The sequence below is a fragment of the Perognathus longimembris genome, chromosome 22, assembly GCF_023159225.1.
Source record: "Perognathus longimembris pacificus isolate PPM17 chromosome 22, ASM2315922v1, whole genome shotgun sequence".
NCBI lineage: Eukaryota > Metazoa > Chordata > Mammalia > Rodentia > Heteromyidae > Perognathus > Perognathus longimembris.
In genome coordinates, this window is record NC_063182.1 from 22,784,997 (window position 1) to 22,799,761 (window position 14,765).

Genomic DNA, 14,765 nt, shown 5'->3' on the forward strand with positions numbered 1-14,765 from the left:
TATACTAGACATATTAATTCAGACGCTCTTGGAGAAGACCTGTAATTTGAATTCTTAACATGCTCCCTTAATGATTGTAATGATTGCTTGTAAAGAAGTACTGGTCTAGAAGTGTTTCAGAACCACAAACATCAGGAAGTTGTAAGTAATATTTTTCAACATTACTACTTTACACTGCTTTCCACCTTCATGGTAAACATTATGTCTTTGCCCAAGTGTTAGCTTTAATCTTGTGATACATGAGACAAACAAAATACAGATTGCAACACAATTGCCAACCTGAGAGCCCCTTAGGGGTAAACTGTCATTGAATCAGAAGAAAATGTGCACGGGAGAGGTGGATTTCTTCCCTTCTTGGTTTCCTGTGCAGAGTGTATCTCATGGAAGTCTCAAGTCCCCAGCCCTTTGTCACAGACAGGTAGGTGGTTTGGAACCAAACTTACTCATTACCATGCACTGGGATCCCAGAGCTTTCACAGTCTTTAGATCAGCAAAGATCACTCCTCCTCAAGAAGCTTAGTGTTGGTGATACTTTGTCGGATATTTGCAAATCTACCACAAATAAGCACATCATCAGAAGCAATACTACTGAAAAGTGCAAACGCTAACTTGAGGATGACAGCGCAGTTCCTAACAGAACAGCACCAGGGACTCATTAGGAGACAAGGATGAAAGCACTGCTGGTGGACCACATGTGTGAGATGAGGCATCACCCCACCGACGGGAATGCAAACCAGTGTGCAAGAAAGATCCCGATGAGATTTGGAACTGAGGACTAAGATATTAGAAAATCAGATACCAGAATCTTTTTTTCTTCTCTTAGCCATGTAGACAGAAAAGAGAAAGTAGAGAGATCTTTTTGTAATGGAATTTCTACTATTAAAGGAATCATTTTCTCTCATAGTAACAAGACACAAGACAAACAGTGAGCTTTATTTCACCCATTAAACATATTTTAATGAAGGCTGTTCTTGCTATGTCAATGGAATATTCTGAGGGCATGTGAAATTAACAGTTGCTTTAAAAATTTAAAACTCTTTGGAAAGTATTAATGTAATTAAAATATCAATGAGTGTAGTAACAATGTGAATAGTAATGTTAATTCCTGGTACGTGCTAAATAGTTACCATGTGCCAAATATGCTGCTTTGCATGTATTACATGATATCATTGTTTGAACAACCAGCATGATGACAAATCTACTATGTTAATATCTCAATCTTATAAATGGACAATATTTGACCAACATTTTGACTTAAATTCTCACGATCCCATAGCATATCATTGAAATACTATTAGAATACACTAATTTTAGAAAATATTGGGCTTCATCATGATATATTCCATGCAAGCATTTAATGTGTGTTAAGTATGTTAATGTATGTTCCAGGGTAACATGAAATGCTGCATGTATGGAGAGAAAAATTGGGGTAAACCCAAGTTTCAAGAATATCTGCTTTGGTAGTGGAGCACTGGCTCAAAGTGGTAGAAAGCTACTCTTGAGCAAAAGGAGCTCAGGGAGAGTGAACTCAGACCCTGAGTTCAAGCCCAAGGATCAGTAGATAGACAGATAGATACATAGATACATAGATAGGTAGATAGATATATACATAGAGATTACAGTCAAATAAGTCAGGAAATGAGTACATTTCTTTTTTTAAATAATTATTTATTGTCAAAGTGATGTACACAGAAGGGTTACAGTTTCATAACGCAAGGCAGTGGGGACATTTCTTGTACAATTTGTTACCTCCTCTCTCATTTCCCCCTCCCCCTCCCACTTTCCCTCTCCTCCTGTGTTGTTCAGTTGTTTACACCAAATGGTTTTGTCAGTATTGCTTTTGGAGTCATTTGTCTTTTTATCCTTTTTTAAAAAAAAATTTATTGTCAAACTGATGTACAGAGAGGTTACAGTTTCATACATTAGGCACTGCATACATTTTTTGTACTGTTTGTTACCTCCTCCCTCATTCCCCACTCCCCCCTCCCCCTTTTCCTTTCCCCCCATGAGTTGTTCAGTTCATTTACACCAAACATTTTTCCAAGTATTGCTTTTGTAGTCGTTTGTCTTTTTTACCCTGTGTCTCACGATTTTGGTATTCCCATAGCCTCTCTTTTTATCCTTTATCTCTCGATTTTGATATTCTCTTTCCCTTCCCTTGTTCTAATACCAATATATACAGTATCCAGTGTACTCAGATGAGATAGTGATTGCATGAGGAAAACCACAGGAAGGGGATACAAGAAGATCATCAACAACAACAAAAGAAGCCACCATTTCACAAAAAATGGAACGCTTCATGAATTTGCATGTCATCTTTGCGCAGAGGCCATGCTAATCTTCTCTGTATCATGCCAATTTTAGTATATGTGCTGCCGAAGCAAGCACAGTACATTTCTTTTTGCACAGTGTCACCTCTTCCCTCTTTTCCTCCCATTTGATTTTCATTTCTACAGAAAATACTATAGTAGAGTAGAAAGGTTCTGAACTGAATGTTTATTCATTAAATGGTGACCATTATTATACAGTCCACACTCATTAAGTATCTGCAGTGCTGATACCAATTAATTGTTGGTAAACATTATAATGGGTAGCATAGTCTTCAAATGAAAATGCAATTGGACATTTGCAGAAAAGGGGAGTATTCTAAAATCCAGCATGTTTATGTATTATTGGTCAAAGTAAAGAATATAGAAATGTACGGTCCTAAAGAATCATTATTAAAAATAGTATTTTTTTTACTTTAAAATACATGTTATCAAGTTTCAGTGCTATATGGCCCAAGTTAAAGTTTTCTTTGTTTTGGTTTGGTTTGTTTTACTTATTTTGATTCTTACATCTGAAGATACCACTTAAGAACATGGTAGAGAACCGTTATAAAATTGCAAGTAGCATATGAGAGATAGATGTGATTTGAAGTTGCTCAGGTGGGATAAGGATTTAGCAAGTAGAGCTACAAAATGTGTGAAAGTTACCACCAGAAGTGGTCCAGCAGACATACCTGTCTGTGTGAATGTGACTCACATAAATGAACATAGTTGGTAAATAAGAAGGCTCATCCTAACTCATCAAAACTATTCCCCCTTTATTTCATTCTACATGCCAGGCCCTGTAACACGATAGTTTGTCATGTTCTAATTTGTTTACTCAACCACTCCTACATGTCATATTTCCTGGAAGCAACTTTGAAAGTCATTGAGGTTAAATGAAATCTCGAAGGTATGAGAATTGGGCAGGATTTTGGACAAATAACAACACGAATTGATAAGTACAAAATGCAGACTGGCAGATCTGGAATCTTTTTTCTCTTTCTAAAGGTTTAGAATATGAAAAGAAGTACTAACCCAGGGGGTACAGTCTTTCTTAATGAATATCCTCTAGTCTTGGCCACACTTCCACATCAAAGAATGCTGTCTATCTTATAGTTCCTTTTCTCCAAGCTATCACATTAAGTGTGACCCTTACAGAGGTAATGGCCACAGGTTCTACACAGTCCCTTCCCAATTTGTAGGATACAGCATATGATTCGCAACTGATGACTTCATTACCACCAATTAATTTTTCTCAGCCAATGTTAACATTATTGAATTAAAGATAGGTACATTTCTGTTATTGTAATTTTACTCTAATATTTTCTTCTTTGTTTCAAATTTTCTCAAAAGATATTGAAGCCTTTGGCATAGAGAAGGTGATGCCAAGTGACTAGGCTTCCAATGCCTAACCTACCACTTACTTGAGAAATACCCATGAGCAGTTCATTTCATGCTTTTTGCCTCAGTTTCCTTATATCTGTACTGGAATAAATAATATTTGATTCATAGGATTATTGAGAAAATTATGCCAAATAATATATGTAAAGGCTTTAAGTGGTTCTTGGAAAGTAGAATGAGTCAGCTACTACCCTGGCACATCATAGTAAATGATATATAAATGTTAACTATTGCTGCTGTGAGAAGCTGTCAGAATAAATTCCACATGCTATATTACTACTTGAAAAACAGTACATTGATCTATCATCCCAGAGGAATTTATTCAAGTTTGCCAGATAAATGTCTAAACATGCTTACTCACCAAACAAACCACAAAATTACCCTGGAAGTTGGAGAGAAGCATAGAGAAAACAACCATTTTATTTAACAGAAAATTGTTTAAGTTCTCGCAAGTTGATGCAGAATTAAGCTAGTTTATGAAAGCATTTGGCAGAATGTGATATTGTTCAATTTCAGAAGTCATGTGAAAAGAAAATAAATTATTTTTAATCATTCATTTATTAAGTACGCCTTACTCTGTACTGAAGCACAGAAGATGAAGAAAACTACAACCAATTTCCTATGTTCTTTGAATTCATGATCCAGCAAAGAAAAGTCCAGTAGCTCACACCTGTAATCTCATCTGCTCAGATGATGAGGATCTAGAGGATTGTGATTTGAAGTGAGCCTAACCAGAAAAGTCCATAGGATTCCATCTCAAACATAAGTGGCAGGAGCTAAACTGGAGATGTGACTCAAATGTTAGAATGCCAGCTGAGCAAGAAGCCATGCCAGCAGGAGTGGGGCCCTGAATTTAAGCCCCAGCACTGTAAACAAAACAAACCAACAACAACAAAACAAATTAAACTTTTTTTTAAAGGAGTATTATCAAATAGGTGTCCAAAGGGGTTACAATTCTGGTTATACATACAACGTATTTTGTTGTTACTCCTTCCTTTGTTCTCTCTCATTTGTACCCTCAAGTTATATAGCTCAATTTTTATATAATGTACATTTAATATAATGGCTACATTTACTCATACTTCCTCCCTCTATTCTGTGTCCTCTCTTTACACATTCCCAAAATGTGTCCCCACTTTCTGTTATTTGAAAAACTAAAACACATGTAAGTGGACTATGTACTGAGCAATGTAATCAAATGTGCAATGGCATGGGATCCTAGAGGAAGAAGAGCTGAGGATTGGGAGGCATACATTTATCCCTACTGTTATCTTGGATCTTTCTGTATAAGGAGGAAAAAATTAATGGTATCAATTTTCTCTCTTGTTCTCATGCATAAATGTTTTCCAGCCCAGCCTGTGAGGAAAAAAATGTAACAATAAACATATAGGCTTGATTACAAAACACAAAATTGTCAGAGTTTCCAAATTTAGTATGAAAACTTAATTATATCTCTGAATATTAGTGCACTAGATTATTGCAATATTATGGTTTGTATTTTGAATGCCTATAGAATGAAGTACAAAACTTTGCTTTCTAACCCAAGGTAGACCCTTAGATAAGTCATGAGAATGTTTCTCCTGTCTTTCATGTCTCCCTGGCCTATGTAATCCATCAGACCAAATGTGGAAATTAGTGCTGTGGCAAAGCACAGGAAGACACAAAGCAAGACCCTAAGGTAGATCATCCCTGAGCATTCTCCCCAGAGCTCAAGTTACTCAGCTTCTGTCACACAGCCTCCCAGACAGCGAAACGTTTTGTTTGGTCCCGTGCAGTGTTGTCTAGGCAAGAGCAAAGTCCATTCTTCTTCTTCTTCAAAGTAAAATCTGTAGAAAAATAAATTGAAAAACTCTAGTTCTATCTGATAATTATAAGGGAATATTTGAAGTATATTAATACCTTTTAGAGGCTTGTTAGTTTGACTAGATGCCAAAAATACAAGTTAAAACCTTTGGTTATCTGTAGACTCTACAGTATAATTTTAAGATTCAATTACCAACAGGTACAACAGTTTTACAAGTTTAAGACTTAGGTTCATCATTAGATTCTCCGAGTGGTAGAATTCTTGGAGGCTCATGGGAAATCCCAAGGACCTTTGCTGTCATTGCTTCACCTGATGTTCTCCTTTGACCCCTTGACTCTATTGACACAATCCATCAAACAGTTATCTTCTTAACTAGTTAAGAGACATATTACAATGAGAAATCTCATTCATAACTACAATAAAAATATACAATCTAAAGAAAGAAATTTGATTTTGGAAAATTGTATGTATATTTTAAATGAAGATTTGAGAATAGGAAAAATTTTAGCATGATCTGCACATATTTAACACAATTCAATCTTCTACATTTCACTATCAAAAATGTAATAGTTAAGAAAAAATTTTGTCAAAAATAAGCAAATGCCTTGTTTCATTGTTTATTTTTAATTGTGTCTCTGAAATCTACGAGGCAAGCACTCTTGCCACTAGGCTATATTCCCAGCACCTGTCTCTGAAATCTAAATTAAGTACATACTTTGTCTTTCATGTCTGCCACACTTGTGAGAATGACTAATATGTAGAGTTTGTGCAACACAATGTATAATATAAATTTCAATATATAAAATGAGTAAAGATATGTCCATTATAATGGATCACATTTGCATATGTAGTAATTATATCTATGAAACTACTAGAAGAAAATGCTTCAAGATTTTGGACAAGAAAAGGTTTTTGGGGTGTTTTTTCTTGGAGGGGGTGCAAGAACAAATCCACAGAAAACAAATGTTAAAACAGACAAGGGATTATGTAAAACTAAAATCCTTCTTTACAGAAGACAAACGTCATGATAACAGTCATAGGTATAAGGTAAAAAAGTTGTTCTCAGAAGTTAAGAGTTGAATGGTGGTTGGGAGTAGAGGAAAGAGTAGAGTCAGGAAAACCTGATCAATGGATACAAAGTGTAACAGTATTCTGTGCACTATCATATAGTAAAATAGAAGCAGGTTATAATACTGTAAACTTCAAAAATCTAATAACAATTCTGGAATACTTTCACTATAAGGTAATTACAAATATTTCAAGATATATATTTAACTTGACTTAATATTATGCAATGTATATATGTTTTGAAATATCACATGGTACAACATCAATATGTACAACCTTATGTGTTCATAAGGGCATAGCTATTGGGCTCTTGTGATCCTCTGCTGTGACTTGCCTAAACCTGTGCTAATTATTCCCTATAAGGGAGACTATAGAGTCCATGTTTCTTTGGGTCTGGATCACTTCATTTAGTATAATTTTTTCCAAGTCCTTCCATTTCCTCATGAATGGGGCAATGTCATTCTTTCTGATAGAGGCATAAAATTCCATTGTGTATATGTACCACATTTTTCTGATCCACTCGTCTACTGAGGGGCATCTAGCTACGACAAATTGTGCTGTGATGAACATTGTTGTGCTGGTGGCTTCAATGTGCTCTTGTTTGTAGTCTTTTGGGTAGATGCCCAAAAGTGGGGCTGCTGGGTCATAGGGGAGCTCTATGTTTAGCCTTCTGAGGAATCTCCATACTGCTTGCCAGAGTGGCTGAACCAGTTTACATTCCCACCAATGGAGGTGGCTTTGAACTGCATCCTCAAATCTTAGCCTCCTGAGTAGCTAGGATTACAGGAATGGCTACTGACAGCCAGTTTTTGTGTTTTGTTTTGTTTTTATATTTTTTAAAGCCAATAGAAGTTATTGTCTTAATTGTCCATGTATCTACTTAAAACTATAGCCTAGAGTTAGTTTAGGCATTAGGACTATGAGCACATATTGTAAAGAAATATTTTTGGCATATATTAACTGTTTTGTTGGAAAGACTCTTTACATAGATTTCTATCTAGTTTTAGAAAGCCATAAAGTATTTTGATTTTATATTCCTTTCTCTTACAGACAAACATAGTAGTTTAGTTAATAATTCAAAATGCAAGCTCCTTATTAGTGTGTCTTTTATTTTAATGTGGATTTAATTAAGTAAATTACACTTGCATTGACAGAAAAGTTTGTGTATTAGTTCAGTGTGACCACTTCCCAGGAACAATGATCCTTTAGCTATGGACTTTCTTCCAAATTTCATTGTCCATTCTCATTTTTAATTCCTACTTAGGTCAAATTCTTTTCTTCTTTACTTCACTCTACATATCACTAGCAGATTTACTATGGTTTTCATAAATACACGGAGGCAAGTTTCTGCCATAAATACTGATATTTTCAGGGAAAAAAAAAGAATCAAATCCAGATTAACCTTACATCTGATCACAAAAGGCTTGAGTTCTTTGCTGTCTTTCAGATAATATATGTAAGATCATCTGGAGTTGGAATTCATAATTTTGATGCAATCACTGCTGTTCTTGACAACCTTAAATATAACAAGTTTGAAGGCAATAATATTTCTGTAGACCAGATTGAAGTAATTCTTCCTAACAAAGTCCTGTGCTTCCACAACCACTTTGGAATTGTCTTTGACAGAATAATCTGTTCTGCCACATTTTTAGGCATCAGAAGAAACAAGCTCCTTTTCAAAAAATCTATTGAATTTTTTTCCTTTCAGTTTATCTTCCAAAATAGAGCAAACGAATGTTCATTTGCATACTTTTTAAACAAAAATGCCAATGGCCCAAGCTTTATCCACTCTACATTTCGTCAGAGAAGGTCATTACAAGTAGAAATCATCTAAAGGCTAAATAGTGATACAAAGTTAAAGACTAAATAGTAATACAGAATTTCAACACAAGTCACAAAGGGAGAATGTAGATCAAGAAAGACAGAAGAAAAAAAATATATTTGGGAACCTGAAAAGTGACTTGAGATGTGAGTCTTCATACGAAGATAAGAATGTATATTCAGATTTCTCATACGCAATAAGGTATACAACTTCAAGTTCAAGTATTTGTAGCCCAGATTTTTAATTATTCTTCAGATTCGCCCTTTTAGAAAGATTACAAGCAAGACCACACTAAACTACCAGCACAACAATGTTCATCACAGCACAATGTCATTGCTAAAATATGGAACCAACTCAGATGCCCTTCAGTAGATGAATGGATCAGGAAAATGTGGTACATATACACAATAGAATTCTATGCCTCTATGAGAAAGAACGACATTATCCCCTTCGTAAGGAAATGGAAGGATTTGGAAACAATTATACTAAGTGAAGTGAGCCAGACCCAAAGAAACATGGACTCTATGGTTTCCCTCATAGGAAATAATTAGTACATGTTTAGGCTGTCATAGCAGAGGATCACATGAGCCCAATAGCTATGCCCTTATGAACACATAAGATGATGTTCTGTGAAATGAACTCCACGTTATGGAAACAAGTTTTATATCATTGTTGTAATTATTTTCAACATTCCATGTGAATGTGTGTACCTTTTTTTGTTGTTGTTTCTCTTGTATTCTTTTCCTGTGGTTGTACACTGCTATCACTATCTCATCTGAGTAACCTGTATACTGTATATACGTGTACTAGCAATAGAGAAGGGAAAGGGAATGTCAAAATCGAGAGACAAAGGATAAAAAGACAAAAGATTCCAAAAGCAATACCTACAAAACTATTTGGTGTAAACCAACTGTACAACTCATGGGGGGAGGGGTAAGGGGAGGGGGAGGCGGTGGTAGGGGGAACAAGGGAGGTGGTAACAAGTTGAACAAGGAATGTACTCACTGCCTTACATATGAAACTGTACCCCTTTGTACTTCATTTTGACAGTAAAGGGAAAAAAGAGGAAAAAAGAAACATTTAACATTTGTGAGAAGTGGAATTCAAAGATTGTATAAAGAACATAATTAATGTCTGATTCTGCAAAATAACAGTGACATTTTCTTTTTAGTTTGAAATATATAAAATATTTGAAAATGCTTTTCAAGAAACAACACCAATTTTATAACAATGTTTAGACACATTTTTTAGAATTTGTGGAATAAAATTCATTCAATTGTGGAATTGTGACTATACGTTGCTAGGTCAGCATAAACAGCCAAAATAATCAAGAAAAATAATGGTGCTCAATTTTCTACTAAAACAAGTCACCTTTTACTTTGTCTCTCTTCCAATTGTAAAAGAAACACAATAGTAATTTAATGTAATTTATAAAGTATAATATATATTAGGCACACAAAAAGAAAGAAAATCACCTATACATGCTCGAGGCTAATGATAGCCCATGTTATAGTGTTGATTAAAAGCTACTTTAAACTGACATGATCATTAGTTCTTTTTTACTCAATACTATATTTGTCAACATATTAATTTTTAAGACTACAGCTTAAATTGCTATGAAAATTGGATATTGTCTTTCTAATAAAGTGATGCTCGATATAACATATGGCCATTCTCCTGTAAGGTAAAATTTATCTCTATGACATTTCTAAATAAGAAATGGCATTTCAATGAACAGAAGTAGCTGAATTTTTTTCTGCCATTACTGGAGCTTGAACTCATGGCCTGAGTACTGTCCCTGGCTTCTTTTTGCTCAAGGCATTGAACCACAGTGCTATTTCTTCAAGCCACTTGAACCACAGTTCTACGTCTGGCTTTTTCTATATATGTGGTGCTGAGGAATGGAACCCAGGGCTTCATGTATGCAAGGCACGCACTCTACCACTAGGCCATATTCCCAGCACCTGAGTTTTTGTTTTTCAAGTGGTTGTGCTAGACAAAGAGAAATGGAAGCCCACAGAATAAATTCTAGGGAATTACTAATATCTACTAGCATTTCTCATCAGAGAGATTGCTAATACTTACAATACTGTGAATGATGCATTAGCTAGACTTTTCATTACTATGACAAAATGCTCAAATAACATAAGGGAAGAAACAATTATTTTAGGTCATTTATTTTTGACTCAGATTTTCCAACCCTTCCTGGTGTGAGGAAGACAGGGTAAAGATGAGCAGTTCGCATCATAGTAATCAGGAAGCAAAGGGTGGGGGAAAAATGCCTACCATAGCTGCAGCAGATGCCTTTCTCTTTTCTTCATTGTATTTCTTTGTCTATGGGATGGTGCGGCTGCGGCTGCATTCCCTACAAATGTCTCCCTTCCCCTCCTTTCATTAATTCTTTCTAGAAACATGATCACAGACACACATAGACATGTCTGGGTCCAATCAAGTTAATAATCAAGACTAATAATCACTGCAGCATTTAAAAATACCTTGAACATTATTGTGTGCTATATTTGAATAAGAAATGTTCAGTTACACAAAAATAAAGTCCATATTTCCCTTCAGATTGAAGTTTCTATCCAGCCACCTGAGATGGGATAGAGGGAAAGAATGAGCTTGACCATTCGATCTCTGGCTATCACTCATAGGATGCTGAATGGCTTTTAAGGCATTTTTCTATAATTGGCTCTTCCAACAAGTCTTGCTAGTAGAAGTTAAGTTTTGAGTCATTCCTTCACCTTAACTGTGGTTCTTTGACATGGTGGAAGCTTCATGAAAACATCCGAGGAAAATTTTCTTTTTTGGGAGAGATACCAGCCTTTGGAAAGCTGGAGTTTCTGCTGAGCATCTATTCTTCCCTTTCGCCACTGTTGTGCTATTTTCAGAATTTCTGCAACAGACGTCAGTGACATTGACTTGTATCCCTCAAATTCCAGGTAATTACTTATCAAGGTTTTGAAATTCCAAAGATCTTCTTTTGAAGAGTTTCACTTAAGCAGCAGTAAGGGAGCCATCATGTAGTGGAGGGAAACAATTGCCAGGGTAAATGGTCCTCTCAGATTCTCTTTTGCAATATAGAAGTGAATGCTAGACTGAAATCTGAAGATCCAATGTTAATCTTTCAGTGCAGGTTGTAGAGATGCCACGGTAAGTAAGCTGCTTCCATATATAAAACAGTTTCCCTTCATCTTATCTCCTTTAATAGTCAGAAAAGTAATGTGTAGTATTATCTTAGGTGCACACACAATATGTGTTTATACATGCATGATATCCCTGTGAATCTGCATTTCCATAAAAATATAATCCAAGACTTAAGTGAATAGCATAAGAGTCCCTGTAAATATGTTATGATCATAGTGCTGCTGATACACAAAAGTCACTTACAAAATTCCTTTTACAAATGTGGGTTAAAATTGAGAAACTGGCAAGAGAAAAATTCAGGTAGCATCATCTACTAAAATTACCCTGAAGCTGAAACTCTATGTCCAGTTCCAATGCATAATATTTAGAAGCCTTTTAAGCAAGAGAAGCATCTCCATGAGGGTCTAATGCTTATTAAAGAAAAAAATCACTAGTACAGGCACATTTTGAGGGTTTCTATGTGACCTTTCTTTGGTTTTAATCACTGAAGTTCTGGACAGCTTAATAAGTTGAAGGAGCTTGGTCACAGTCTTACTTAATAAGACCCGACACAGAGACTTGGTCACCTCTGATTGCTCCCATAAGTCTTAGCACATCTGGTGCACTGTCTTTGGGTGAGAAATGTTTTCCATAACTTTCCTCTTGTTCACTATACTGCATATAAATTGTTTTTATTAGCACAGGAATGATTCAGTGCTGTATATTTGTGTGAGGTGTTTTTTTTTTTTTTTTTTGCCATTTTCAGCTTTATCCTACAGAGAGTTGATTGTTTTCTCCAAAATGGAATTAAACACTGTTTATCACCAATGTCTTCTTTTCTGTTTTTCTACCCTTATGTAATATGAGTCAAACTAACCTTCAGTTTGATATAAGATTAAAGATCTAAACAGTGTAACAAGATTCTTTAGGACAATTTACAATATGCCATACATCCAGGAAAAAAAGAAGCAGATAAAAACATGCAGTCATTTTTACAGATTTTCACAGAGGACAACATGCCCAAATATAAATATCTAGAGTGCTCAGGTATATGAAGAAACTTGGATGATCGGCAAATTCTTTTGCTCAAATAATAAGCAAATTGGTACAAAATGTCTTCTGCTTTATTTCAGTAAACTTTATAAATCTAATGGAATTCATATTTCTGCTCTCTTTGCAATTTCCTAAATGGATAGTAGAAGCATGGAAGTTGATCCAGATGGGTGAAACTGCAGTCTAACAGAATAGTGTAAACTTGTGTCCTTTACCTCATTCATTGTCATGGAGAATTGGATGTCAGTGTAAAAAGAAAGAAAGTGTGCTGAAGGACAACATTACTATATTCATTATTGTAACAATTTCTGCAAGTAGAAATGGCTTCTGGTGGAATCCAACTTATGGAGATGCTAGCCAAATACCTCCAGGTCAAGGTCATCTGGCATCCCTCACTGAGCAAAAACAGCATTTGAAGTCTATCTAACCTGGATTCACAGAAAAATACCATATTGGTCACACAGTAGTGCATCCAAAATATCAAAAAGAAAAGTAGTCAGGTGGTATTGTGCACAGGATAAGTACATATTCTATTATACACAAAGTAGAGATCAATTCTGGACAGAATTACTATGTTTTTAAGGAAACATAGATTGCCTCCTGTGTCAAGCAGATACTGATGTGCTATGATGAAATGTGGACCTTAAAAGTTACCTTCTTTATAAAAGAAATTGCATGCAACTTCAACTTAACATAAACATTTCACAAAGCTTTATTCACATATATCTAGATACGAGTCACGTTTAAATGCAGATGGCACCTAAATTCCTACCTGTTCTTTTTCTCTCTCATTCCTGTCAAATGGAATATCTCACTCACCTTCCTGACAATAATAAGATGCAGTTTCTCATATTTCCTACCCTCTATGCTGTTGGTGATTATAATCTTCACAATATTCTTAATATCTAAACCATTTAGCTTTAAATTCCTAATATACCTAGCAATTGTATGTTAAGTTTTTTGTAACAGTAGCCTGCTCACACATCTTTACAGTCTTTTGTGGACTATGGATGGATGCCTGTCTTGGATATTCACAGAATTCCATGGTCTTAATTTGCAATATAATTGTGTAACAGTTCAACCTGTTCCATGTTTTATTCCATGGCTTACACTGTCAGCAAAGGAAAAAATTGTTCAAGGTGGCAAAGAACTGAAACACCTATCTCTAGATTTGAAGTTCACAGCTCTTACTGCAACAGCTTGCAGTTACAATCCATAAGAACTGATGCAAATTAGTCCTCTGAAAATAAGCATTTTAAAAAATGTCACTACTCTCTGCATGGCTCAGGTCTTCCAAGAGATTCCAAGTCACATAAATGTTTACACTCTGCTTCAAAGTGTCAGAATTCTCAGGGTGCACGTGGCTCACGCCTGTCATTCTAGGTTAGTGGGAGGCTGATATTTGGAAGGTCATAGTTCCAGGCCAGCCAGAGTGGAAAAATCCACAAGACTTTATCTCATTGGGAAAAAAACTGCATATTGTGTTATGTGCATGACATCCCAGCTGTGGTGGGAAGTACAAATTGGATTGCAGCTTATCCATGTGCCTGTGCGGGAAGTAAAACTTGTCCTCAAAACCAACCATTGCAAAATATCATTAAAAAAGAATATGGACTGAAAGGCTGGAGATGTAGCTTTGTGGTAGACTGCTTACCTAGCAAGCTTGAAGCCCTGAGTTTAACTCCAGTATTACAAAAACAACAAAACAAAATAAACTGCAAAAGTGTCAGGAATTCCTTGCCTTCTGCTTCATCTGATTATCTCAATGTAATGTCTCAAGCACACTCATTCACAGTTACTACATTTCTTGGGTCTACTTTGGCTTCAAGGATTTTCTTGGGGCACTTTTTACCATCTCCTGTAATCATTTTAATTTTATCTCCTTCCATTTAAAATATTTCTCAAAGTTTACTTTCCTTAATATTTTAGAGAGTTGTTTATCTATCAGTGTTGGAAATATCTTGATTCTAATGAGGAAACCCACAACCATGTCAGAATTCCCATGAAGTCTACTCTATCTTCATGGAAAGTCCCCTGATGTGCACTAGCTACTTGATTTGCACCACTTCACAGTTTCCCCTACTCCCAGTGCTCACTACATAACCAGCTGTGACAAACCATGCAGGTGCAGGTAAATAGCAAATCACCCATCACTCGACAAGTGGCAAAGGATGGAGGATTC

The 14,765-nt window shown here is 35.7% G+C and overlaps 1 non-coding gene across 1 annotated transcript; it reads right to left on the minus strand.

Annotated features, from left to right (window-relative positions):
* Positions 1-2,281: 2,281 nt before the first annotated feature.
* Positions 2,282-2,388, minus strand: LOC125340222. Its single transcript, XR_007208706.1, has one exon. It is a non-coding gene; the product is annotated as a U6 spliceosomal RNA (small nuclear RNA).
* Between the last annotated feature and the right edge of the window lie 12,377 nt (positions 2,389-14,765).